Source organism: Schistocerca piceifrons, chromosome 7 (assembly GCF_021461385.2).
Source record: "Schistocerca piceifrons isolate TAMUIC-IGC-003096 chromosome 7, iqSchPice1.1, whole genome shotgun sequence".
NCBI lineage: Eukaryota > Metazoa > Arthropoda > Insecta > Orthoptera > Acrididae > Schistocerca > Schistocerca piceifrons.
The window spans coordinates 446055895-446082460 of record NC_060144.1 but is presented as its reverse complement, the minus strand read 5'-3'; the positions used below and the strand labels follow the sequence as shown (position 1 = coordinate 446082460).

The window sequence follows — 26566 nt, the reverse complement described above, 5'->3', positions numbered from 1 at the left end:
CCCCCCCCCCCCCCCCTCCCACTTTGATAGTGCGTGATTTTGTGGATGAAATATTTCCGGATCGGTTGACTGGAAGGAATAGTCCTACACCCTGGTCACCCCGCTCTCCAGACATTACGCCTTTTGACTTTTTTTCTGGGGCTACATCAAACAACGAGTCTTCGTCACACCAGTTGCTGACGTCGACGAACTGAAGGCTAGGATACAAGCTGCTGTGGGTACTGTGACAGAACACATGTTACAAAACACCTGGCGGGAACTGGAATACCGCTTCGTCATTCTCCGAGCTACCAAGGGAGCACACGTTGAGGTTTGCTAACGTAAGTGGTCTTTAAAAAAAACTAATAACTCTAACCTATGTGACGGTATCAAATGTAAATTATTACGTCAAACGGTTATTCTGTAATAAATTGTCATAATCAGGGCAGGACTCAGTGCTTACTCTGTATATTCTTGCCACATGACTCATACTCTATAGCCAGTGTATAGTGTGACAGTTGCCAAGACTGCGGAAGGGGATCAAACACGTCAGTGATTGGACGGACCGTTCGTAATATATGGAGTGCGAGGGAGATTTGAACACGGATCTGCCGCTTTGCAGTCCAACACCGTGACCACAAAATCACGACGCCGTGTTTCTTGCAAATGGCTTGATATTTCACATCTTGACTTGGACCGTTCACTGTTTGTGTTTTGCTTCTTTTTTCACAGATCAGTACACTTCCTGTTCTCATGTTTGATCTATGTTCAGTTTTTAACAGGCTATCCACTGAACCGTTTTATCACTAAATCTGAGGGGGTTGCGATGACGAGTTTCCCCTGCCAGTTCCGAGCAGCCGCCTCCGGATGGCGCTCGCTAGTCGCCACTACCTCGTGCTTCTGCCCCACATCCTTCAGCGCGTCGTATTTGCCCACTGAGAGAGTTGCCAGCAGCCAGAGAAAGCGCTATCAACCCGACCGGATAAAACCATTCCGGTATTTTAGTTCTGAATCGGTACTTGTTTGATTCGAATATAACGGGTTGTTTTCAATTTCTAACAACAACCGGACCAAAAAAAAAAGACAGCATGTAAATTTGCCGTTGCACTAGTGCCAAGGTTTTACGTTTTCAAACAACTTTTCTTAAAGAACATGTAATGTTTTTCGAAAAACATCCATTGCTTTGAGAAACTGGTTCATTATAGAAATTATGAAAAGCCATCCGCACTATTTCAATAACCACGCTTACAGCCGCGAGGGGTAGCCGAGCGGTCCGGTTCGTCTTGTTACGGTCCAGCGGTCCGGGCGGCTTCCCTCGTCGGCGGTTCGAGTCCTCCCTGAGGCATGTGTGTGTGTGTGTGTGTCGTCTTTAGCGTAAGTTAGTTTAAGTTAGATTAAGTAGTGTGTAATCAAAAATGGCTCTGAGCACTATGCGACTTAACTGCTGAGGTCATCAGTCCCCTATACGTTAGAACTACTTAAACCTAACTAACCTAAGGACATCACAAACATCCATGCCCGAGGCAGGATTCAAACCTGCGACCATAGCGGTCACGCGGTTCCCGACTGTAGCGCCTAGAACCGCTCGGCCACTCTGGCCGGCAGTGTGTATTCTTAAGGACCGATGACCTCAGCAGTTTGATCCAATAAGACCTTGCCACAAATATCCAATTACAACGTCTACAGTTAGAAAGTAGCAATAAACACATTGTACAGCAATGCTGAGACGATGATGTCCCTGTTGGCGACTGGCGTTGCTTATTACAAGGTACGCATGTACGTGGAGAGTGCAAAGTTAGCCCATACCCGCTATATACGCTAGTTTCTCGCTGTCGTTCTTGGACATAGGTTCTGTTTCAGAATGGTACCACCACTAGTCTGGATGTATTTTACGAAGTGTGAGTACAGTGCAGAACAATGCTGTATTTGCTTTTAAAGATTAAAAATGGGAGGAGGCACAACAAACTTGCAACGCCTTTATGCGGAACATATCCACAATGTCTAAAGACCAAAAATTTATTTCAATGCCCAATGGCACCTGATGTCTCCGTTTAACTTAAAACCTTGTGTTTTGGGATAAAAAGTTACGAAACGTTATGAGATGACGGACGGCACAGCCATGGGATCCCCACTGCCTCCAGCAGTCGCAAATTTCTTCATGGAGCACTTTGAGGAGCAGGCTTTGCAAACTGCGACATTATGGCCGTCTTGCTTTCTACGATACGTTGATGACCCCTTCCTCATTTGGCCTCATGGTTCAGCAGTTCGTCGTTTATATGAATGGTGTCCATCCCAAAATTAAATTTCCTGTCAAGATAGAGAAGCACGGCCAGCTACCATTCTTGGATGTTTTGGTTGAGCGGAAGGCAGGAGGCCAGCTTGGTCATTCAGTGTACCGGAAACCAACACGCACTGATAGGTACTTGAACGCCAATAGAAAGCTGTCCTGAATACGTTGGTTCATAGAGCCGAGATGATCTCTGACGACGACCACCTTCAGCCTGAATTGCAGAACTGAAAACGTGTTTTCGGGAGAAATGTATACAGCAAAAGATACATCGCAAACGCTTTCAAGGGCCGCCGAAGAAAGACACCAGATGAATCAGGAGAAGAGGCCAAACGGACTGCATTCCTGCCATACTGTACAGCAACTAGCAGTAAGTTAGGGCGTCTGCTGCAGAAAATTGGGCTAAGACCAGTGTTGCGGGCCGCTCCCAAGATACGAGATATGTTGCGTTCTGTTAAAGACGACACTGCTCTTCGAGTGTCCGGTGTGTATGGTGTACCCTGTGAATGTGGCAGCATGTATATTGGACAAACAAAAAAATGGTTCAAATGGCTCTGAGCACTATGGGACTCAACTGCTGTGGTCATCAGTCCCCTAGAACATAGAACTACCTAAACTTAACTAACCTAAGGACATCACACACATCCAAGCCCGAGGCAGGATTCGAACCTGCGACCGTAGCAGTCGCACGGTTCCGGACTGCGCGCCTAGAACCGTTGGACAAACAATTCGCACGGTTGCGGACGGTTGTACTGAGGAAAAGCGTCACATAAAAGAAAGGGAGCTTGAGAAGTCGGCCATAGCGGACCACTGCCTAGAAAGTGGACAGAAAATACAGTTCGAAAACACAAAAGTGTTGACTCATGCGTCTACATATTGGGACTCCGTTATAAAGGAAGCGGCCGAGATTCGTTTAAACAACAACAATTTCAACAGAGATCAGGGATACTTACTCAGTAGTGCATGGGGGCGGGCGTTGGACATCGAAAGAAAGCAAAGACAGACGCGCGACGCGGGAGCGGCAGTTTCAAACGTGGCGCCTGCCCCTGGCGCCACGTGATGTCACCGCTGCTACCACGGGCAATAGCTTCGCTAGCTGCCCGGGCCGACTTACGCGAGCGCTCCACATTGGGTCGATCTGATTGGCTGCTGATGATGTCATCATGCCTGTATAAGTGAGAGACGGTCAGTGGGGTCGTGCCGACGATGGCGGATATGGTCATCAAAAGCTCGAGGATTTTATTCGAATTGACTCAGCTGGAAAACCGAGAACATTTTATTCACACGTTGTAACAACCAAACCGGTCTACATTTGCATACACCACTTTCGGATAACATAGTTAGACATCTAGGCACGCGAATGTAGTGTTGTCACCTCGCCCTTAAAATTTCAGCTGTACCCTCCTAGGCAAAGTAGCGCTCACTGTCTATTGACTGTTGATCCACCTAGAAATTTATTATCGTACAATAGATTTGGGACAGTAAATGAACCATTATTTTTTGGTTGCTTCAGGATGAAAAATTGATACTCAAAGGTGATGATGAAGGAAAGTCATCAACTTGCGATCTTTCTCTCTAGCTGTCGCCGCACCCGTATCTTTCACCCTGGCCAATTTTGTTGGTTGTTGCTGACAATAACACAAATTTCTGACAGAGCCTCAATCCCACATAGAAATCTCCTATTCCTCCATCTTCTTCAGCTTTTCAACCTTTGTTGGAAGACTGCGTTCAGAACTGGAAATAATAGCAACACAAATCGAAAATCTGTTATTTCAGAAACAGGTCATTTTGAATTGTTTTACGTGTGAGATTAAACTGGAGACGAAAAAATTCTCTGTAGCCGGAAACGTTTCAGCGATAACCTCTGGCCCTAGGACGGATGTAGATACCTCCACAAACTAGCACAAAATAGAACGAGCCGCCGGCACACTGCCCTTTCAAGCCAGTGGACAGTTCCACCTTAATTAGAACTATAGGGGAAATATGCTTTCTGCTAACTTGGATATTTGGCTATAATGGACTATGCGACTGGTGGAGGTTCGAGTCCTCCCTCGGGGATGGGTGTGTGTGTTTGTCCTTAGGATGATTTATGTTAAGTAGTGTGTAAGCTTAGGGACTGATGACCTTAGCAGTTAAGTCCCATAAGATTTCACACACATTTGAAATTTTTTTTGGCTATAATGTTTAGTAACAACATCATAGCAGTGTTCTATGAACGCTGCTGTCTTCTGACTTCACCGGTGTTCACGAGTCTGCAAGCATACGTTCCCAATTCGACGATCATTGAAGCACACAATCATACGTCGAGTGGCTCGCTAAATCATCCGATAACGAAGCCCGATAAAAATGAGACTAATTGGACGGGTGTGGCCGAGCAGTTCTAGGCGCTTCAATCTGGAATCGAGCGACCGCTGCGGTCGCAGGTCCGAATCCTGCCTCGGGCATGGATGTGAGTGTTGTCCTTAGGTTAGCTAGGTTTAAGTAGTTCTAAGTTCTAGGGGACTGATGACCTCAGATGTTAAGTCCCATCGTGGTCAGAGCCATTTGAACCAACTAATTGGACCAACAAGTGAAATGGAGCAGTAAGCATTCGAGAAATCTGGTAAGTGTATGAGATAATCTTCAATGAGTGGCTTCAACTTGATAAGGTGATCTGAAGATAGTTGTGCACTCCCTTCGCCACAGAACTGAGATCATTCTCATTGCTCTGCAGGCTTAGTTCCAAAATACGATGTTTCGGAAAAATTCCCAGTTGAGGCATCTGGAATATACTTCTAGCTGCACCAGGTGACAAGTTCAATAGCACTTTACGCCTTTTGCGATATTTTTCATGTTTTCAAGACTTTCATGGTGTCGTAGTTCTCATGTCCAGTGTACTATCTAGTTTACATTCAAGTAATTGCCCATTTCAGCAACAGGGATGTAATCAGGCTGCATCAGGCAGTCCATCTGCGAGCTAAATCACAGCAGAAATGCGTCGTCTGTAATGGGGCGATGCTGTGGAGACAAGGAACACGCAGAGGCGGACATTCCTGCGGTGGTCGGCGTGGCACGCAGCTGGTGCGGGTCGCGTGTCGACGAGCAGCCAGCGCGCCGTATCGACCAGCCGGCGCAGCGGCTATCTGGATCGTGCCTAGTCTCACCTAGGCTCAGCCGGTCTCCGGGAAGCCTAGGACGAGCGCGTAGGACTTACTCGGGGGGGAAAGTGCCCGATGCAATCGCATTCGAGTGCGGGTCACCAACCGCTTTTCGATCGACTAACCTGTCACGAACGCTTGCTAAAGTGCTTACGTCTCTCACTGATCTTTATCGCGGTAATGCTTTGAGCGTTCACAACAGAAGTACACGATATTCCATTTTCTATGCTTCGTTGTTAAGCAGCGAGTCTTTGAACGTGACACGTCAGCCGTCACGCAGATATCTAACTGGTACCTGTGTTCTATATAACGAATAGATAGGCGCAGTTGGTTGCAGTCATTTGGAAGATTATTCTGATGCTGTTGTCGATAGTAGTTCATTCTGTGCAATTCCCTTCATTTCTGCATAGCTTCTGCCACCTACACCGGGTTGAACCTTCCCACCGCAATCGAATGTGAGTCTCCCCAAGAATTACCACTCACTGTTGTTTCCAACACCAAATTAACTTCCTTGAGTTCCCGCGGTGGTGGCAAATCAACCTAGCCCTACCGTTTACTCAAATTTTTCCACGAACAACTCTTGTCCGCAACTCGGCTGAGCACTTTTCGTTGATGATCCAATCTAAATGTCAACTACATCCTTCTGCAACACCTCATTTTATAACGTCTCTTTCTTTCCTGGTCACTGTTTTCTGGCTACGTGCGCCCCTATATAATATTACGGGGATCTTCAAATAAGCAGGTTCCGCTGTTTTATTTCTCTGCAAAATAAATGTCCTTGCCGCAGTGGTTACGACGGTTCCCGTACGATCACAGATGTTAAGCGCTGTCGGGCGTGGTTGGCACTTGGATGGGTGACCATCCAGGCCGCCATGCGCTGTTGCCGTTTTTCGGGGTGCACTCAGCCTCGTGATGCCAATTGAGGAGCTACTCGACCGAAAAGTAGCGGCTTCGGTCAAGAATACCATCATAACGTCCTGGAGAGCGGTGTGCTGACCCCATGCCCCTCCTATCCGCATCCTCCACTGACGATAACGCGGCAGTCGGATGGTCCCGATAGGCCACTCGTGGCCTGAAGACGAAGTGCTAAAATAAATGTGCCCGTGACATGTGAGTGCTCACAAGTTCCACTGGTATGTGATGACAACGCTTACACCGGCCTACAGTGCATAACCCAGTATGTTGTCAGTACACCGCTAGCTAGCATGGAGTTACTGTTACATAATATGTCCGTTTGTGAGTTACATCTGCCATTCGTTTTTTCCCAGCCACACATCTATCCACTGTCGATGTTCATCGGGGTTTAATTTCTGTCTATGCGGAAGGCTGTGCGAGCATTCAAATGGTTTGACTTTGTCGTGTACAGTTTATGGAAGGGCGTGAAGATGTGAATGACGAGCAGTGCACAAGGAACCCCTCTACAGCTGCACAGCTGCAAGTGATGACGCCATTAATGCAGTTCGCAATGTTGTAGACGTAGGTCGTCACGCTACTCTTGACAATAGTCTAAGACGATTAACTTCTGGCGCTGCAGTTAGAAGCTCATCCATTGTAAAGACCATAACAGACCAACTTCACTAATGCAAAGTCTGCGCAAGATGGGTGCCACGTTCTCTGAGTGATGTCCACAAGCAGCAACATACGGATTCGGCGAGAAATGTATCTAAGACAGAGGGAGTTCTGCTCTTCAAACAGCTTGTCACGGGGATAACACCAGGTTCCATTATTCGACTCCTGGGACCTAAACGCCAGTGCATGGAGTGAAAGAAACTTGGCGAAAATGCCCCCCAAAAAAGGAAAAGGTCACACATTCGGCAGGGAACGTTATGGCAACCATCTTTACGGACTGTCAGGGGTTTTTTCTTTTGCATTTCTTTCAGCGGAAACCACAATGAATGCAGAGAGGTACTACAATGTCTTGAGGAATCTGGGAGCTGCCATCAAAAGAAATCGTCCTTTCTCTCGCAAAGTTCTCTTGTCAACAGTTGTCAATTGATGGTTGGAGTGCTGACACATTATCTGCGAAACCAGTAATGCTGGCAACTGATGAGTTATGCATGGGGATCGTATCAACACTTACCGCATCAGAACAGCCTGAAGATGTCGCAATGAAACGTCAAAACTGGTAGCGACAAAATAAAATAAAATCATAAGGACAGCTGTAGATGTTTTTATTTTTTGTCACGTTATTAGGAAATGGTGAAATCTCATACTCGCCATCAGCATGCAGTCGAGGGCGAGATGAGGAAGGCTCATGACATCTACACATTTGGCCAGATGAACGCATACGATTCTCCATCCCCAATATCGTCCTTGAATATTACTTTTCGCCTGCTATCGTTTCCGGAAATTTCTTTGTTGTCAGTGTAAGGTAACGTGTTGATGACTAGAATCTCGTAGATTGTCACAATATGCAAACTGACGACAGTGTGGCACATAAATCTCAAATTTAGTAAAGCTGGATATCGACGTCTGGTGGTTGGTCAGCAGCTCCCGCCCAGGCAGCAGCAACTCGGAGCACAAAGTTCCGTTTGTGAGCTGTAATGAGATTCTAATAACAGGAATCGACTTATTGCTTAATTTACTGTGTGCCTTTCAGTTTAAATTCTTAAATCTCTTGCATATTTGGATTTCTAGTGGCTGCAGTTTCGCTTTATATTTAACGTGTAGCTTCTATTTATGCCGCTTGTTTCACGCCAGGCATTTGTTATCCTGTGAACAGTCAGTTACAGTTGCAGAGCTCGTTAGTTGGTCAGCAGCTCCCGTGTAGCAGCAGAATTTAAGAACACAGTGTTTTAATCACAGTTTAATTTATGGTTTTTCCGACTTTAGCACGGAAGCGACTGTGATAGTAGTGCTCGAAGCTCCAGCCAGTGCTACCTCTGATCACACAGCTTGAGGTTGCTGCCTACGGCCGTCACTGTGGAGAGCTGGATGTGGAAATGTAAAGAACGTACAGCACGTCCCTCACATCCCCTGATCGATCGACTGCTGTCACCAACACAGTACAGCGCTCATTGTGGATCATCCCCCCCCCGTGGTTGAGTGGGAGCTTGATTCAAGGTATGACGGACAGCAAAAGACTTCCCAGAGGGCCGATCGAAGCGCCTCTCCAGTTCGTCTGATGAAGACATTTCGGAAGCCGTCTGTGTCTGACAAAGACCCTGAGCCAGATACAGTTGCCTGTCCTGTTCCAGAGAAAGCCTTTCAGCCAGTAAGATCTGGACATTCACAGAGGGTGGGTTTACTAGTAGATGGAGGTTCCACCGTTAGGCGCGTGACGGGGTGCCTTAGGGAAATGGTTACCAAGGAAGGGAAGGAATCCAGTGTGCGATCTGTGTGCATGCCGGGAGGAGTCATTCCACCTGTCGAAAAATGCCTCTAACCATGAAGAGCACGGGGTGCAGCCATGTTGGTACCAATGATGTGTGTCGCTTTGGACAGGAAGAGATACATTCTGGTTTTGTGTGGCTAGCTGAAGTGGTAAGAACTGACAACTTCGACAGCGAGATGAAGGCGGAGCCCATTATCTGCAGCATCATCGACAAAAAAAAAACTGTGGTCCTTTGGTGAGTGAAGAGTCTGAATCAAAATGTCTTTTAGGTTTCCCGACTTACAAATCGGGTGGTGGCTTGCAGGGGGTTCCGATTAATAGGTCAAGTTTGCTCTACTTGTAGTAGACGGGTACACGGGTGGCGGGAGATGGAGATGTATGCTTTTTGGGACATCAGTATTCTGACTGGTTCGATGCGGTCTACCACGAATTTCTCTCCTGTGCCAAACTCTTCAGAGTAGCATTGCCATCTACGTCTTCAACTATTTGATGGATGTGTTCCAATCTCTGTCTTCCTCTACAGTTTTTCCCTCTACAGCTTCCTCTAGTACCGTGGAAGTCATTCCCTGATGTTTTAATATACGTCCTATTAGCCTGCCCATTCTCCTTCTCAGTGTTCTCTACATATTCTTTTCATCTCCGATTCTGCACAGAACATCCTCGTTCTCTACCCTATCAGTCCACTTGTTTTCAACATTCGTCCGTAGCACCACACCTCAAATGATTCGATTCTGCTCCGGTTTCAGCCACAGTCCATCTTTCCTACCACACAAATCTGTCTTCCAAACGTACATTATCAGAAATTTTCTCCTCAAATTAAGGCTTATGTTTGATATTAGTATTCTTCGCTTGGACAGAAATGCCAAATTTGCCAGTGCTAGTCTGTTTTTGATGTCCTCCTTGCTCCGTCCGTCATTGGTGATTTGGCTGCCTACGCAACTGAATTCCTTAACTTCATCTACTTAGTGACCATCAATCCTGATGTCAAGTTCCTCGCTGTTCTCATTTCTGCTACTTCTCATTACTTTCACCTTTCTTCGATTTACTCTCAGTCCATATTCTGTACTCGAAATGTCATCAGCGAATCGTGTCATTGGTATTCTTTCACCTTGAATTTTAATTCCATTCCTGAACCTTCCACTTATTTCCATCATTCCCTCTTCGATATACAGATTGAGCAGTGGGGGTGAAAGATTACATCCTTGTCTTACACCCTTTTTAATCCGAGCACATCGTTCTTGGTCGTCCACGCTTATTACTCCCTCTTTGCCCTTGCACATATTGTATATTACCCATCTCTCCTTCTAGCTTACCCCTATTTTCCGCAGAATTAAAACATCTTGCTCCATTTTACATTGTCGAACATTTTTTCCAGGTCTGCAAATCCTATAAACATGCCTTGACTTTTCTTTATCTTGCTTCCATTATCAACCGCAACGACAGAATTGCCTATCTCGTGCCTTTACCTTTCGTAAAGCCAAACTGATCGTCATCTAACACATCCTCAATTTTCTGTTCTATTCTTCTGTGTATTACGGATATAGCAGCTTGGATGCATGCGCTGTTATGCTGATTGTGCGATAAATCTCACACTTGTCAGCTCTTGCAATCTCCGGCATTGTGTGGATGATATTTTTCTGAAAGTTAGATGGTATGTCGCCAGACTCATACATTCTACACACCAGCGTGAATATTCGTTTTGTTGCTACTTCCCCCCATGACTTTAGAAATTCTGATCGAATATTATCTATCACTGCTGCCTTATTTGGTCTTAAGTCCTCCCAAAAAAAAAAGCACTCCGTCTTCAGGCCACGAGTGGCTCATTGGGAGCATCCGACCGCCGTGTCATCCTCAATGAGGAAGCGGATAGGAGGGGCGTGTGGTCACCACATCGCACTCCCGGTCGTTTTGATGGTTTTCTTTGACCGGAGCCGCTACTATTCGGTCGAGTAACTCCTCAGTTGGCATCACGACTGCACCCCGATAAATGGCAACAGCACGTGGCCACCCGGATGGTCACCCATCCAAGTGCTGGCCACGCCCCTCAACGCTTAACTTCGGTGATCTGACGGGAACCGGTGTGTCCACTACGGCAAGGCCGTTGCCTAAGCCCTCCAAAGCTGTCTAAAATTCTAATGCTATATTCTTTACCTCTTCTAAATCGATTCCTCTTATATCACATCAGACATATCTTTCCCTGTGTGATGTCCTTAGGTTAGTTCGGTTTAAGTAGTTCTAAGTTCTAGGGGACTGATGACCACAGCTGTTAAGTCCCATAGTACTCAGAGCCAGAGCCATATCTTTCCCCTCACAGAGGCATTGAATGTAATGTTTCCACCTATCCGCCCTCCCCTCTGCATTTAACAGTGGAACTCCCGTTGCACTCATAATGTTGCCATCCCTGCTTTTAATTTCATTTTCCTGAATGTTGAGTCAGTCCTTCCGACAGTCACTTCTTTTTCGATTTCTTCACATTTTTATGCTCTCATTTCGTCTTAGCTTCCCTGCGTTTCCCATTTGTTTCAGTTCTCAGAGATCGGTATTTCTGTTTTCCTGAATTTCCCTGAACATTTTTGTACTTCCTTCTTTAATCGATCAAATGAAGTGTTTCTTCTGTTACCCACGGTTTCTTCGCAGTTGTCTTCTTTATGACTGTGTAAGTTCTGTGATTGCCGATTTTAGAGATGTCCATTCCTCTTCAACTGTACTGCCATTCCTTAGTACTTCACTATCCCAATTCTTCCTGACTAATCTCTTAAACATCAGCCTACTCTTCATCATTACTACATTACGATTTGAGTTATAACTGCTCCTAGATAATCCTTACAATCTAGTATCTAATTTCCGAATCTCTGTCCGACCATGATGTAATCTAAGTGAAGTGTTCCCATATCACCCAGCCTTTTCGATGTGTACCTACTCCTCTTGTGATTCTTGAACAGAGTATTCGCCATTAGTAGGTGAAATTTATTACAGAACTCGATTAGTCTCTCTTCTTTCCCGTTCCTTGTCCCAAGCCTATATTCTCCTGTAGCCTTTTCTTCTACTCCTTCCTCTTCAACTGGGTTCCAGTCCCCTATGACTATTAGATTTTCATCTTTACGTACTTTATTACACATTCGGTATCTTCATATACCTTCTCTATCTCTTCATCTTCAGCGTAAGACGTGGGCATGTATACCTGAACTATCGTTGCCAATGTTGGTTTGCAGTCGATTCTGATAAGAACAACCCTATCATTGAACTATTCACAGTAACACAGTTTCAGCCCTACCTTCCTATTCATAACGAATCGTACTCCCGTTACATCTAGAACTACATAAGACGATTCTTGGAGGCAGTTACCTACAGAGCACTATTTGGGAGGCTGTTGAGATGTTGTCGTCTGGAGGATTTTAACATGGAATTAAATCGAAGTCTCTGATGGGACTGCCAACGTCTTTCAGCGGATGACTCTAGTATGCAATCACGCGCATTCGTTTTTTCTGGTGCAGAAACTCGCAAGTTAGCTTTACAATGCCCTGCCACATTACTCTCTAATTGAGTTAGAATGGTTTGAGGGACACTTGACAGAATCTCGTTTCCATTACACGTGGCACAAGATCTGAAAGCGCCTGTCGGTGCCTGGTGCATACGCGTGAGCATCTCACTGTGTACTCTGGTATAGTATTTGTCTGGTGCTAGAGAAGCCGATGGTCTCACTTGAGCTCATTACATAACAGCTGCCGATAGTGCTGCCGCCTGACACCCAGACGTTAAGCCATTACTGACTTAGCAACCACAACGCAGACCACATGCAGCTGGTTATTGGCCGAAACGCTGCAACAGACAGGTAATTGCGTACCCCTCCATCTCACAATACGCTCCAGTTCAACGTAGGAGACGGGCCCCGATAGAGTTACGTTACATAAAGTTTGATTGTATCGAACCCCTGATGTTAGTTCCACTATCATAGATTATGTTAACAAGGCAGTGAAGGAAAATAAAAGAGGAAATGGGTGACTTAGACGCACAAGTCGACACCTTCATGTATGTAGGATGCAAGATTACCAGTGAGATGGCATGTAATCGAAAACTAAAAACATCGATACTTATTGTATTTTGCGAAAGAAGGAATATTTTCTGTGTTCCGTTAGATAAATAAGGTTAACGTTTGTTGAAACGTTTTGTATCGAGTTTTACTCTGAATTGTGCCGAAACAAAGGAACTGCGACGTATAGAGGTGACATGTTTAAGGGGTATTAGCAAGAGAAATAGGAGAAGAACAGCAGGTGTGAATTGAAGAGATAAAATAATGAAGGAATTTCTGTTACTGAGGATGCATGACAACAGACAAATACCGGAAACAATTAAAAGGAAGAAAAGAAACTGGATACGACACTGGATAAGAAAGGGTAGATTAATAATTGTTTCACTGCAAGAAATGGTGACTGGAAAGAGGACCAGATACCAGCTGACAATATTAAGATAAGTAGACAATATACCACTATAAAAAGGACTGAGGAAAAGCGAGAAGAATGAATGGTGCCGAGCTTGCAGTGATGGACGTGCCTAATGGGCATAACACATCCTTATTATCATGTTACAAGCTTAAATAATGTTAGTTTCACACAATATAATATTACTACATGCACGTCCACGAGAAGTTTACCAGGTAACGAGGGGACCGTTTAAAGGAAAACAGAATGGGTGGAGACCGAAATTTTGAAAATGTAACTTAGACAACATAGGACGTTGGCAAGGGTTGACATGTATACATTAAAAAATAGACCGAAACAGTCAAGAAGGACGTCAGGACACTTGACATGTATATCACTTGCAAAACACGATCTGAAATGAAATTTACTGTTCATAGGTATTCCTCCTATCTCATTGCTTCCGGCTTAACATTCAGTTCGAGGTGATGAGGTACGGGCTGCAACCATGTAACTAGAGAGATTGATACTAACATGCACCGAGAACGATGATATAAAACTACGAGAACCGTAAATAGGTTTGATCAGATCGATATTTGATCTGAACGACACTCTTACCAAAATTTGCTCAAATTCCTTACCATCAAACCACCACAGTTGTTAGGCCACACGCAAGAATTTAACTGCAATACTTGAGTACGATTTCATTTTATCCTCTCTTATTACGAAGGCGTGTTGTAAAAAATGCCTCTGAATGTTTTATGTAAAAGCTCTTAAAGCTTTTTAACGTTATTAAGATTCTAAATCTTCATTCCTCATGTCTACATATTTACTTCTCACCTCTCAGTCACCCTGGCGACGATCACATTCCTCCCAACGAGAGACCAGTTTAATTGATGCCGTCGTAGCAGAATGTTTCTACATCTACATCTACATACATACTCCGCAATCCACCATACGGTGCGTGGCGGACGGTACCTCGTACCACAACTATCATCTTCTCTCCCTGTTCCACTCCCAAACAGAACGAGGGAAAAATGACTGCCTATATGCCTCTGTACGAGCCCTAATCTCTCTTATCTTTGTGGTCTTTCCGTGGCAGTAAAATTGTAGTGCAGTTAGCCTCAAATGCTGGTTCTCTAAATTTCCTCAGTAGCGATTTACGAAAAGAACGCCTCCTTTCCTCTAGAGACTCCCACCCGAGTTCCTGAAGCACTTCCGTATCACTCGCGTGATGATCAAACCTACCAGTAACAAATCTAGCTGCCCGCTTCTGAATTGCTTCTATGACCTTCCTCAATCCGACCTGATAGGGATCCCAAAAGCTCAAGCACTACTCAAGAATAGGTCGTATTAGTGTTTTATAAGCGGTCTCCTTTGCAGATGAACCACATCTCCCCGAAATTCTACCAATGAACCGAAAACGACTATCCGCCTTCCCCACAACTGCCATTACATGCTTGTCCCACTTCATATCGCTCTGGAATGTTACGCCAAAATATTTAATCGACGTGACTGTGTCAAGCGCTACACTACTAATGGAGTATTCAAGTATTACGGGATTCTTTTTCCTATTCATCTGCATTAATTTACATTTATCTATATTTAGAGTTAGCTGCCATTCTTTACACCAATCACAAATCCTGTCCAAGTCGTCTTGTATCCTCCTACAGTCACTCAACGACAACACCTTCCCGTACACCACAGCATCATCAGCAAACAGCCACACATTGCTATCCACCCTATCCAAAAGATCATTTATGTAGATAGAAAACAACAGCGGACCTACCACACTTCCCTGGGGCACCCCTGATGATACCCTCACCCCCGATGAGCACTCACCATCGAGGACAACGTACTGGGTTCTATTGCTTAAGAAGCCTTAGAGCCGCTCACATACTTGGGAACCAAGTATGCTCGTACCTTAGTTAGGAGTCTGCAGTGGGACACCGAGTCAAACGCTTTCCGGAAGACAAGGAATATGGCATCCGTCTGATACCCTTCATCCATGGTTCGCAAGATACCATGTGAAAAAAGGGCAAGTTGCGTTTCGCAGGAGCGATGCTTTCTAAGGCCGTACTGATGCATGGACAGCAACATCTCTGTCTCAAGGAAATTCATTATAATCGAACTGAGAATATGTTCGAGAATCCTGCAACAAACCGATGTTAAGGATATTGGTCTGTAATTTTGAGGATCCGTTCTTCTGGCTTTCTTATATACAGGCGTCACCTGCGATTTCTTCCAGTCGCTCGGGACTTTACGTTGAGCAAGAGATTCGCGATACATGCAAGCTAAGTAAGGAGCCAATGCAGTAGAGTACTCTCTATAAAACCGAATTGGAATCCCATCAGGACCAGGCGATTTGTTTATTTTCAACCCATTCAGCTGCTTCACAACTCCAGGTATGTCGATCACTATGTCCTCCATACGGGAATCTGTACGAGACAAACGGCGGTATGTTTGTACGATCCTCCTTCGTGAAAGATTTCTCAAATGCTAAATGTAAAATTTCAGTTTTCGTTTTGCTGTCTTCCGTTGCCAGGCCAGACTGATCAGTGAGTGACTGGATGGAAGCCTTCGACCCGCTTACTGATTTTACGCAAGACCAGAATTGGCTTGGGTTTTCAATAAGATCTTTTGCTAAGGTATGACGGTGGTAGTGGTTGAATGCTTCGCGCATCGCTCTTTTTACAGCAGCAATAATCTGTACTAACTTTTCCCTGTCCTGATTCTCCAGATCTTTCTTGTACCGCGAGTGCAGCTGCCTTTGCTTCCTGAGCATTCTCCAAATTGCGCTGTTAGACCGCGGTGGGTCTTTTCCGTCCGTAACCCACTTTTTCGGCACCCACTTGTCTAATGCGTGATTTACAATGTGTTTAAAATTTCCCCATAATTCTTCCACGTCCATCGTACCGGAAGTAAATGAAGTTGATTCATTTACTAAGTGGGATGCTAACAACTGCTTATCTGCTCTTTCTAGTAAGAACTCTCTCGTAGCCTTCTTGACCGACTTTTTAACTTTCGTAACCATAGACGTAATGACAACATCATGATCACTATCCCTGTCGCAACACTGACACCGTCGATGAGGTCTGGTCTGTTCGTGGCTAGCAGATGTAAAATATTTCCATTACGCGTTGGCTGTCGATTTAGCTGCTCAAGACAGTTTTCGGATAATGTGTTCAAAAGTAATTCACACGACGGCTTCTCTGTACCACCTGTAATGAATCGATAGACATCCCAGTCTATACTAGGTTGGTTGAAGTCGCCTCCGACTAGTATAGCATGATCCGGGCACTTCTGCGATAGAGAATGTAGACTCCCTTTGAATGGTTCTAGAACTGTCACGGTGGAACCTGGTGGCCGGTAATAACACCCAAAAATTAACTTTATTTCCCCTAGCCCTGTTAAACGTGTCCAGATAACTTCACAATCACACTCTACTTCGACCTCAGTAGACACAATATTTTTGTCAACTGCAATGAGCCTGCCGGAGTGGCCAAGCGGTTCTAGGCGCTATAGTCTGGAACCGCGTGGCCGCTACGGTCGCAGGTTCGAATCCTGCCTCGGGCATGGATGTGTGTGATGTCCTTAGGTTAGTTAGGTTTAAGTAGTTCTAAGTTCTAGGGGACTGAAGACCTCAGAAGTTAAGTCCCATAGTGCTCAGAGCCATTTATTTTTCAACTGCAATGAAGACACCACCTCCTACGGTGTCTAATCTGTCCTTCCGATACACGTTCCAACCCTCACTAAATATTTCAGAACTTCCTATCTCAGGGTTCAGCCAGGTCTGAGTCCCGAGGATAATTTGCGCGCCACACGCTTCCCGGAGGGCATTAAATTCAGGAACTTTATTCCGAACACACTGAAAATTTACTGCTAATATCTTGGTAGCTGAAGTATCTTTACACTGAGCTCGTCCTGATTTCTCTGCCTGCACGTCGACTGGTGAGTGTTCATCAGGACACCTCGCACTACTGCCTAGACTAAAAAACCGCCACGTGCAAGCCACAAGTACTCTGCTACCCGAGTAGCCGCTTCCTTTGTGTAGTGCACCCCTGACCTATCTAGGGGCGTCCTACAACTCTCCACCCAATAGCACAAGTCTAGATATCTGCAGCCAAGACCGTGACAGAATCGACGAAGTCTCTGGTTGAGACCCTCCACTCGGTTCCAAACCAAAGGACCCCGATCCACTCTTGGAACTTCTTTGACGAAGCCACAACGTCAATTCTGCTTGCACTGCTTCATGAATATCAAAGGGAAGTTGTTGAAGGTGTTCTTTAAGTTTCGGAAACAGATGAAAATCTGATGGGGATAAGTCGGGACTGTGTGGAGGATGGCCGATGGCAGTGAACCCAAGGCGTCGGACTGTTGCAGATGTCGCAGCCCTCGTGAGTGGTCCGGCATTGTCGAAGCAAAGGAGAGGGCACTTCACGCACAGAAGGACTCTTCGGTTAGATACTCGATTACGGCACTCAGTTTCTCACACATCTACATAGATGTGCTGCAAAACGCCATGTCAGATGCTAGAATTCCGAGACGTCTAGTGGCAGAGGGTTGCAAGTTACGTCAGAGAAACGGCAATGTCGACCGAAAAATATACATGACACCTGCTGACTGAACCGATGTTGAGAACAGAATAAAAACTTTGGAGGCATTACCATTCAGCACGCCCTCGGACGTTGTATACATAGTCAGGTTCAATACTCTCACTTGTACATATTTTTAGTTTGAATGGCTAAATATGTACCCCGCAATGAATTCGTGTATTAATTGTGGTAACTGAGTTGTACTTCCTGAAGATTACTCCGTCTGTAGTCCCGCCATAATGAACACATGCTTCTCCTTCAGTAAAGTAGCGTCTGTCTTTATTTTTGAATCTGAGACGTAGTGTAGTATTAGTCGTTATCAAAAAATGATAACAGATGTAGTATGATAATGAAAAGCAGTAGTCATTACTTTATCAGAGAGAAATCACAGTTCTTCTCAACGTCGAAAGCAAATAATCATTTTAAAAAAACGGAGGGAGTGCGTGAGAGAGAGAGAGAGATATGATTCTATTTCTCGTGCTTCGCTGTTTTCCTACTTTCTTTTTATTGTTGGAACGCTTTTGAAGGAAACGTGACTGTGTAAGTGAAGTTACATGTGCAAATTAGTTAATCATATAGTACAAACAATTATACTGTACAATTCCCAAGTATTGAGTAAAATGAGAAATCCATATGCGAAATTGGTTCCCTCGTCTCACACTCTGGCTTTAGCTGTCGCAGCAGTCGCGCGCTCCTCAAGTTTGCTCCGTGAACGTTCAGCGTTTACGACAGTGTTTTCGTGTTTCGTGATCGTTTATTGTTGTTTTGTACGTGAATTAAGCGTTATCAATTGAGCATTTGGTCTTCGTTCGTGTCGTCTTTCTACGTAGTGCCGTTGGGATTTCGGCGTTGTCCGAGATTTTTTCGCTGCAGAACAGCATGGCAAACTCCGTGAGAAAAAACACCGTGATTTTCACCTTCGACAAGTACACCCGTCGAGTACACCCTCTGCACTTGAAATACACGACTGGATTACCGAGGTAATTGGCCTTCATTCTGAATCTGTTCATACCATGCAGCTAGACTCTGATGAATACTGCATTTTTGTAAAGTTTAACGATTCCGTGAGTGTAGACCGCTTTCTGGAAAAATTTGGTTATGAAACGGAAGTTATATACCGTGATGGTACTAAAAGTACTGTAAAACTCCGGAATTCCGAGTCTGTAATTAGGAATGTTAGGGTTTTTAATATTCCCATAGAAGTAGACAACTCGAGAATTAAAGATGTCCTTGTCAGGCTAATATTCAACGAAAGGTGGGCTTCGCATTTCAAGCTGCAGTGCTTTAACGGCACTCGCTCCGTGGAGATGGAAGTGAAGGCAAACATTCCCTCCCACATCTTTGTTTACGGGCACAAGGCGCATGCTTTGTACTCAGGGCAAACCCCTATATGTCATGTATGTAAAGAGTCTGGTCACCTCCGTCAGGACTGCCCTTGCCGTGTTTTTGTGCTAACGAATAACCTTACGCAACGCCGGAAATTAACACTCAACGATATGTTGCCAGCCAGTAATACAACGGAGCCGGCGGCTGTCGTGGATCCTGTTACTACCTCTGAAAATGTTACACTTAATGTTAATGACTTTCCGTCTTTAAAACCTGCATTAACTGCTGAAATTCCGTCCCGTAACAGCGAGATTCCCACTAAAAAGCGTCCTCTAGAGGACACTGAAAAAAATGTTGATGAGGATTCTTCCTGTGAAACACCCGTTGCCAGGAAGCCGAAGCCCAGTCCTGAAGATCTGTTGGAAGTGGAAAAAGGAGATGAAATGCAGGTCGATGTGACTCCCACTCCCGCACAAGGACTTATACCGCCACGGACAGATAGTGACGCAGCTGGTAGTGACCTTTCACGGAAATGTGACCATGAGCCTGAGGTTACAGCTGCAATAACCGCATCAAGTGCACAGCTCATACAGTGCGAACAGTACGAGGAAGTACCAAGTAAACAACCTGCCGACTCCGAAGCGCAACGCCGCACCGAAGGAGGATTATAAACAAGCATCACCGGCTCGCCGGCAAGACAACACAACAGACACCACGCTGGAACCAAATATTGACGACTCGCAAGCCTTCGCCGTCGCGCTAGATGGCCACCGCCGGCGGCTGCGACCGAAACCGGGTCTTGCTGTCACGCGTCATCAACCAAAAGCCGCACCAGAGAAGAAAGACATCAAGAAAAAGAATATTAAATATGAAGTCATCAGGGCCAACACTGAAGAGGAGAAAGAGAAGGGCCACAGTGACTTATAGCAATGTATTGTCAGGATTTCAGGATACTTTTCTTCTCAAGCACTTTGTTTAAAAGCAGTGAAAATTTTTCTAGGAAGTTAGTACATGTAATGGGAACACAGCTTGTAAAGATCGTGACTTGTAGAGAAGCACGTTGCTGCTATAATCATACCGATCCTCATCCCAAATAGCTTCTTCTGGTATATCTGTGATACAAGCTTATAGCATTACTACTATTAACGTTAATAAAATACAGTCACCCTTGAAATTGGTAGCACTAAAAGAATTCTTGTACCAGTCTGGGACAGATATCGCATTGCTACAAGAAGCTGCGATAACGGAATTTCGGATCCCAGGCTTTTTTGAAATTGTTAATGTTTCTACCGAAGCCAATATCGGTACAGCCATTCTTATAAGGGAAGGCATTCTGGTGCCTGAAATCGAACGATTAGAATCAGGAAGAGCCATAGGCATAACAATTTTCGATGTGACAGTGCTTAACCTTTACGCCACATCAGGAAATTCCCACAAATTGGTTCATGCGAAGTTTTTTCAAGATGAACTGATTTATTTATTGAGGAAAAATCCGTGTTCTCTTATACTAGGTGGAGATTTTATCTGTGTTTTAAACCAGAAAGATCAAGAACCCAATTTCAACTACTCGCCACAGTTAAAAAAGTTAGTAAGTGATCTACACCTTAAGGATGTGTGGGAACTTCAGCACCCGACGTCAGTCGGGTTCACGTATATAACCAGCCACTCCCGCAGCAGACTAGATAGAATTTACGTGTCACAAAATTTGCAAAATTATTTATTAAACGTTGAAACTATTCCCGTGTTTTTTTGCGATCACAGTACACTTTTAACTTGCTTTAATTTAAGTGTACAGCCAACACTTCAATTCAGAGGCCAATGGAATTTAAATATCCGTTGTAACTGACGAAGAACTGGAACAGGAAACAAGAGTAGCGTGGACTATGTGCCTCCGCACAGTAGACAAGCACCCAACAGTCATTGACGGTGGACTAGGAGGGCTAAACCAAGGCTGCGGAAAGTTGTCATGCAGTTTAGTGCAGCGAGGCACAAGAAGTTGAGGAATACAATGGAGTGTTATTATAAAGTTTTAAGAGACTTATATCAACAGGCCCATGATGACGTAATTCGTCTGAAAGACATCAAAAAAAAAAAAAAAAATAAATGCCAAGTTATTAAGCATTAAACGGCAACAAATGGAGGGATTAAAAATTAAATCGAAAGCCACATCAGTCGTAGCAGATGAAACAGCCTCTCTGTATCACTTGGTGCGGCATGCTAAAAACAGACATTAAACTTTTATTGATGAAGTCGAGACGCATACTGGTACGAGGCTCACATGCCAGAAAGAAATACTGGACGAAGTCCACAGGTACTATGAAACCTTATATGCCCCTACCACAGTGGAAGATGCAGCTCTCGAGGACTTTCTCACTATTTTAGGTCCACAATTGTCGGGAGCAGGTAACGCTGACATCCTGTCACCTATTACTAAAGATGAAGTGCATGAGGCAGTGCGTAACTCACCTCTCAAAAAATCTCTGGGACTTGATGGCCTTCCTGTGGAGTTTTATGTCCGCTACTGGTCTATAAATGGGGACAAGATCACTTCCATGGCAAATGAGGTCCTGAACGGAAAAACGGTCCCTGCAGAGTTTAAGGAAAGTAAAATAGTACTGATTCCTAAGAGTAAAGGCAAAACCAACTTCAACAATTTTCGGCCTCTTTCACTACTAAATTCTGATTACAAAATAATTTCGCGTATTATCAACAAAAGACTCTCTGCCTTTTCCAACAAAATATTGAGTCATCATCAATCTTGTTCTCCGACCAGAACGATATTCGAAAGTGTATCTGCATACAGAGACGTCATTGCAATTACCTCAGTGACAAGTGTAAAATGTGCTTTAATCTTTATAGATTTCAAAAAAGCTTTTGACAGCGTTAGTCATAGATACCTCTTTGCGACGCTATCAAGAATGGCTTTCCACCCTCAGATTGTCAACATGCTAATAAATTTTGCAACAGGTGTAAATGCGAAAATAGCAATCAATGGCCAAACTTCTAAACCCATACAGATAAGGCGAGGGGTTCCACAGGGCAGTCCCTTATCTATGTTTTTATTTTCCGTATCTTTAGAGCCCTTCCTCCACACTGTCCACGTAAGATTAACAGGCATAACATTGAATGATGAAATAACTGTAATACGACCTTATGCTGATGACGTGGGCGTTGTAATAAGGAATAAGGAGGAGACAATTACACTGGAAAGAGAAATCCAAAGGTATTGTCTAGCGTCGGGAGCGAAAACAAAAGTAAAATATTGAATCTACGGGGCCTAGATCACCTCCGACTGGCATGGGCAAAACAAGACAACAAACATAAAACTTTGGGAATAACCTTAATGGCATGTCCGATGAGGATGGCTGCTTTTAACTGGACGGAAACTAGGAGGAAAGTTCGTGGTGCTGTAATGGAAAACATTCATCGAACTATGGACCTGGTGCAAAAAGTCAGATTCATCAACTCTTGCGTTTTGTCTAAAGAGTATTTCACTGCGCAGGTATTTCCAATCCCTAAACTAGTAGCGAAAGGGATCATGTCCACTGTTACCAATTATTTATGGCGAGGAGACATATTCAGGGTTGGTGCGACTATCGTTATACTGGATGTCAGAAACGGGGGCCTCGGTTTGGTGGATATTCGCAATAAAGCGTCTGCTCTGTTCCTCAAAAGGACTTTCCATATACCCAGAGAACTTCCACAATGTGTAACCGCAAAGCTCTTTGAAGCTGTGACACCCCATACCCTGCAAGCACCGATTGATGTGCGAAGGATCAATGCCCGTCTGCAGTATGTGAGGAACTTTTTCCTCGAAGCAAGTTATCTTAGTGAGGAAATCAGAAGCAACACATGTATCACAGCGCGCTACATCATACTTGAAAGGAAGTTAAATGAGGGCAGAAACAAAATTGAAACGAAGTTCCCAAATTGTGACTGGAAAGCTGTATGCCGGAACATCAACTATGCCGGGCTATCTACAGACGCTATTTCCCCATGGTATAAAACAGTTAACAATGTCATCAGCACAAACGAGAGACTATATGGGATCGGTTTAAACCAGGTACTCCTTTGTGGAAAATGCAATCTGGTGGATACACTCATCCACAGAATCACCTGTGGTGGCAGTGTGCATAACTAGATTTGGATCAGGCAACAAATCGCCTTTCTCACCAGGTCCTCTACGGAATATATAACGCCAATGCTCCTCCTGAGACCAGACATGACATACTATCCGAAATTAAAAACCAACGCCATTAGCTGGTTACTGGGAAAATATGTTAGTTATGTCATCCACAAACTTGGGTCGGACAACGAGGTAGAATTCCGCGTTTACATGAAGTGTGAATATGAAAAAATCAGCACGTATCGCAACCACAAAACGCACTACGGCAACATGCTGAAGATCATTTTTGAAAGAAATTGGTAAAATATGTGGAACCACTACAACACCTTGAACGAGAACGAACAGAAGAAAATTAAAATTCACTTGGTTTCTTATTATTATTTACTATTACCTTGCTTCCGGAACTTCTGTCTTACACGAAAAGTTTTTTTTTTTTTTTCAAAACATTTTGTTCAGAATTACTCGTGTTCGACTTCCAAAGTATTTGTGCGTTTCAAGACGAATTGTTAAGTTTTTATCAGTGTTCAGTTTCTATTCAGAGAAGAGGTTTCTTTGTCTTTCTTACATCGGAGTATGGGAATTTTGTTTTAAGATTTCTGCACACTTTGTGCTATGACCCAACAGGGAACATGAAAAAAGGGGTGGGAGGGGTTTGGGCCTCGACGCACTGGCAGTGCCTTGAAGAGACCCCACTGCTAGTGCGGCGTGTACCACGCCCTGACCATCCTAAAAAATAAATAAATTAAAAATTAAAAAAATAAAAGTGGATTGCTGGAAAAAAGGATGGATAGAGCATCTGCAAAGAAATGGATAAAAAAAGAAAAAAGTGGTTAGCGTGAGCAGCTGCGGAACGAGAGGTCCTTGGTTCAAGTCTTCCCTCGAGTGAAAAGTTTAATTTTTTTATTTTCAGACATTTATTATCTGTCCGTCCGTCCGTACGATGCGATCAGTTTTTTGAGAGTGATTGTCACATCCACAAGAAAACCTAAATCGGGCAAGATAGAAGAAATATTTACCCATTCGCCAGGTGTACAAGTTAGGTGGGTCGGCAACATATTACTGTCATGTGACGCACATGCCGTCACCAGTGTCGTATAGGAAATATCAGACGTGTTTTCCTGTGGAGCAATCGGTTGACCTATGACCTTGCGAGCAAATATTTTCGGTTCCCACTGGAGAGGCACGTCCTTTCGTCTGCTAATCGCACGCTTTTGCGGCGCGGTCACAAAACACAGACACAAAACTTATTACAGTGAACAGAGACGTCAACGAACGATCATAACTTTGCGAAAATAAAGAAAGTAAGCTTTTCACTCTAGGGAAGACTTGAACCAAGGACCTCTCGTTCCGAAGCTGCTCACGCTAACCACGGGACCACGGCGCGCCTGAGCTCACATTATCCTTGATGTTGCCTATCTTGCGCATGGACTACTCAGTTTGTATATTTTGTGTAACATCCACGAAATAAATTTTTGGCTACAGTGCGACGAGAGGAAATTATGCCTCTAACAGTTATAAACATTATCTATTCGACGAATGAAAAAACAGTGAAAACTTATAAATATTAATTATTTATATAATATTCTATGATGTAATTGGACATATCGATGTGTATCATACTAAGACAATGATAATTGTAATTTCCTTTTATGATCTGCGTTTGTCTTCCTTCGTTTTTACCTTTTGTTGGTTGGCTTTTGTAAGTTGCGGATGCATATCAAACTGAGGTCTGTTAAGAAATTGTAATGATTTGTTAATTATTACTTGAAAATAGAGTTCATTATTATTATAAATATGAGTGAATAATTATTTGTAACTTTAATTCCTCTCTCAGTAAGCATTATGTGTGTTAATTATTTCTTTCCGCTGCAACGAGCGCAGCCATTGATGATAGCGATTTGTATCGCGTTTTTGTCTGTGTTTTCCTTAGAAACAAATCAGATGTTTGCTTGACGAGGTCTAAATACTGCACAATATGAAAGTATAGTTTATAGCGTTTAATAAACATTATAAATGTTTACTTATTTGCTCTAAGAATTGAAAGTCTCTATCAATTGTCTGCCGCCATCTTAACAATTATCACAGCGGTAAATGCAAATTACGCAACTCTACAGACATAAATGCTGAAAGTAATACAAATGTGTAAAAATAAATGTGCACCGGTGGTCCCGAACTCATTTTAATGAAAATAATTCGAATCAGATTGGTTCTTTAAAAACAGTGCTCATAGCGAGATCGTTATAACAAACTTTTCTAGCTGATGTATGGAGCCGAAATTATTTACGCACGAGTTGCGAAGAATATTTTTTCATGTAACATACGTTAGTGTTGTGCGCAGCTGATATTCTGAGGTTTTAATGATAATTTTGCTGAATATAACTGTTTCCATCATAATCCATTGTTGTATAGAATCTGTTGTATGAACTGTGATTTAGTGACACTTACACAACTTACAGACAACACGTTAACACGACTTTAACTTGGAGTTCTTTAGCAACTTGATCAAATCTTTAGCCGGGAGAAAAATTATTTAGTACTAACTCAATGTAATAAAATAAGATTATCATTTCCATTTACAAATTAGTTAAATACCAAACCACTGAATAACCCAGCGAACGCCACATTTGCTTATTTTTCTCATAGTTCCACACAACTTCTTGCTGTTTTCTCAATTGATCAGGTTTTCAAGGCCTTTCCACTGTGCCAACTTGTAACTAAATCTGAGAGGGGTGCGATGGGGAGGTTCCCTTGTAAGTTCGAACTTGATCAGATATTTTACACACCTATTTCATATCAATGAGTCTGACAAAACTGTCATTCCACAAGTAAGCTAACAAATATGACAGTTAGCGCAACTTTCAAATAGTAAGGGAGATTTATGTTTGAAAATTAGATACATTGGACAATATGAAATCAGAATCAAAATTGAGTTTGATTCCTACTTGCATAGTGGGAGTATGCATATTGTGGCATTCATCTACCGTCACTGTGAGGTTCATTAAATGTCAGTTTTAAATTGTATTGTATTAAACCGGGGACCTAGAAACGACCGAGAGAGAGAGACTTCGCCCCGCCGTTGCCATTTTTTCAAAACTCCCACCCCCCCACCCCACCGCTGCCCATCATCCAACCAGAGCTGTTGTTTATTGTGCGGTTCGGCCTCCAGTGGACCCCCTCCCCCCCCCCCCCCCCCCCGGAACGTCTCATATCAGATAGATAAGTGTAACCCCAAATGTTTGCATGGCAGAGTAATTATGGTGTACGCGTACGTGGAAACGGTGTTTGCACAGCAATCTCCTAAACCGTGTAACTGAGGCGGTATAAAGGCGACCAGCCCGCATTCGCCGAGATAGATGGAAAACCGCCT

At 43.9% G+C, this 26566-nt stretch overlaps 1 protein-coding gene and 1 pseudogene across 1 annotated transcript in view; both read right to left on the bottom strand.

Annotated features, from left to right (window-relative positions):
- The window catches only part of LOC124805143 (zwei Ig domain protein zig-8-like), a 914439-nt gene that overhangs the window by 507348 nt on the left and 380525 nt on the right, over positions 1 to 26566 (bottom strand). The gene's annotated exons all lie outside the window — the stretch shown is intronic.
- On the bottom strand, positions 10726 to 10843 carry LOC124709266 (annotated as a pseudogene).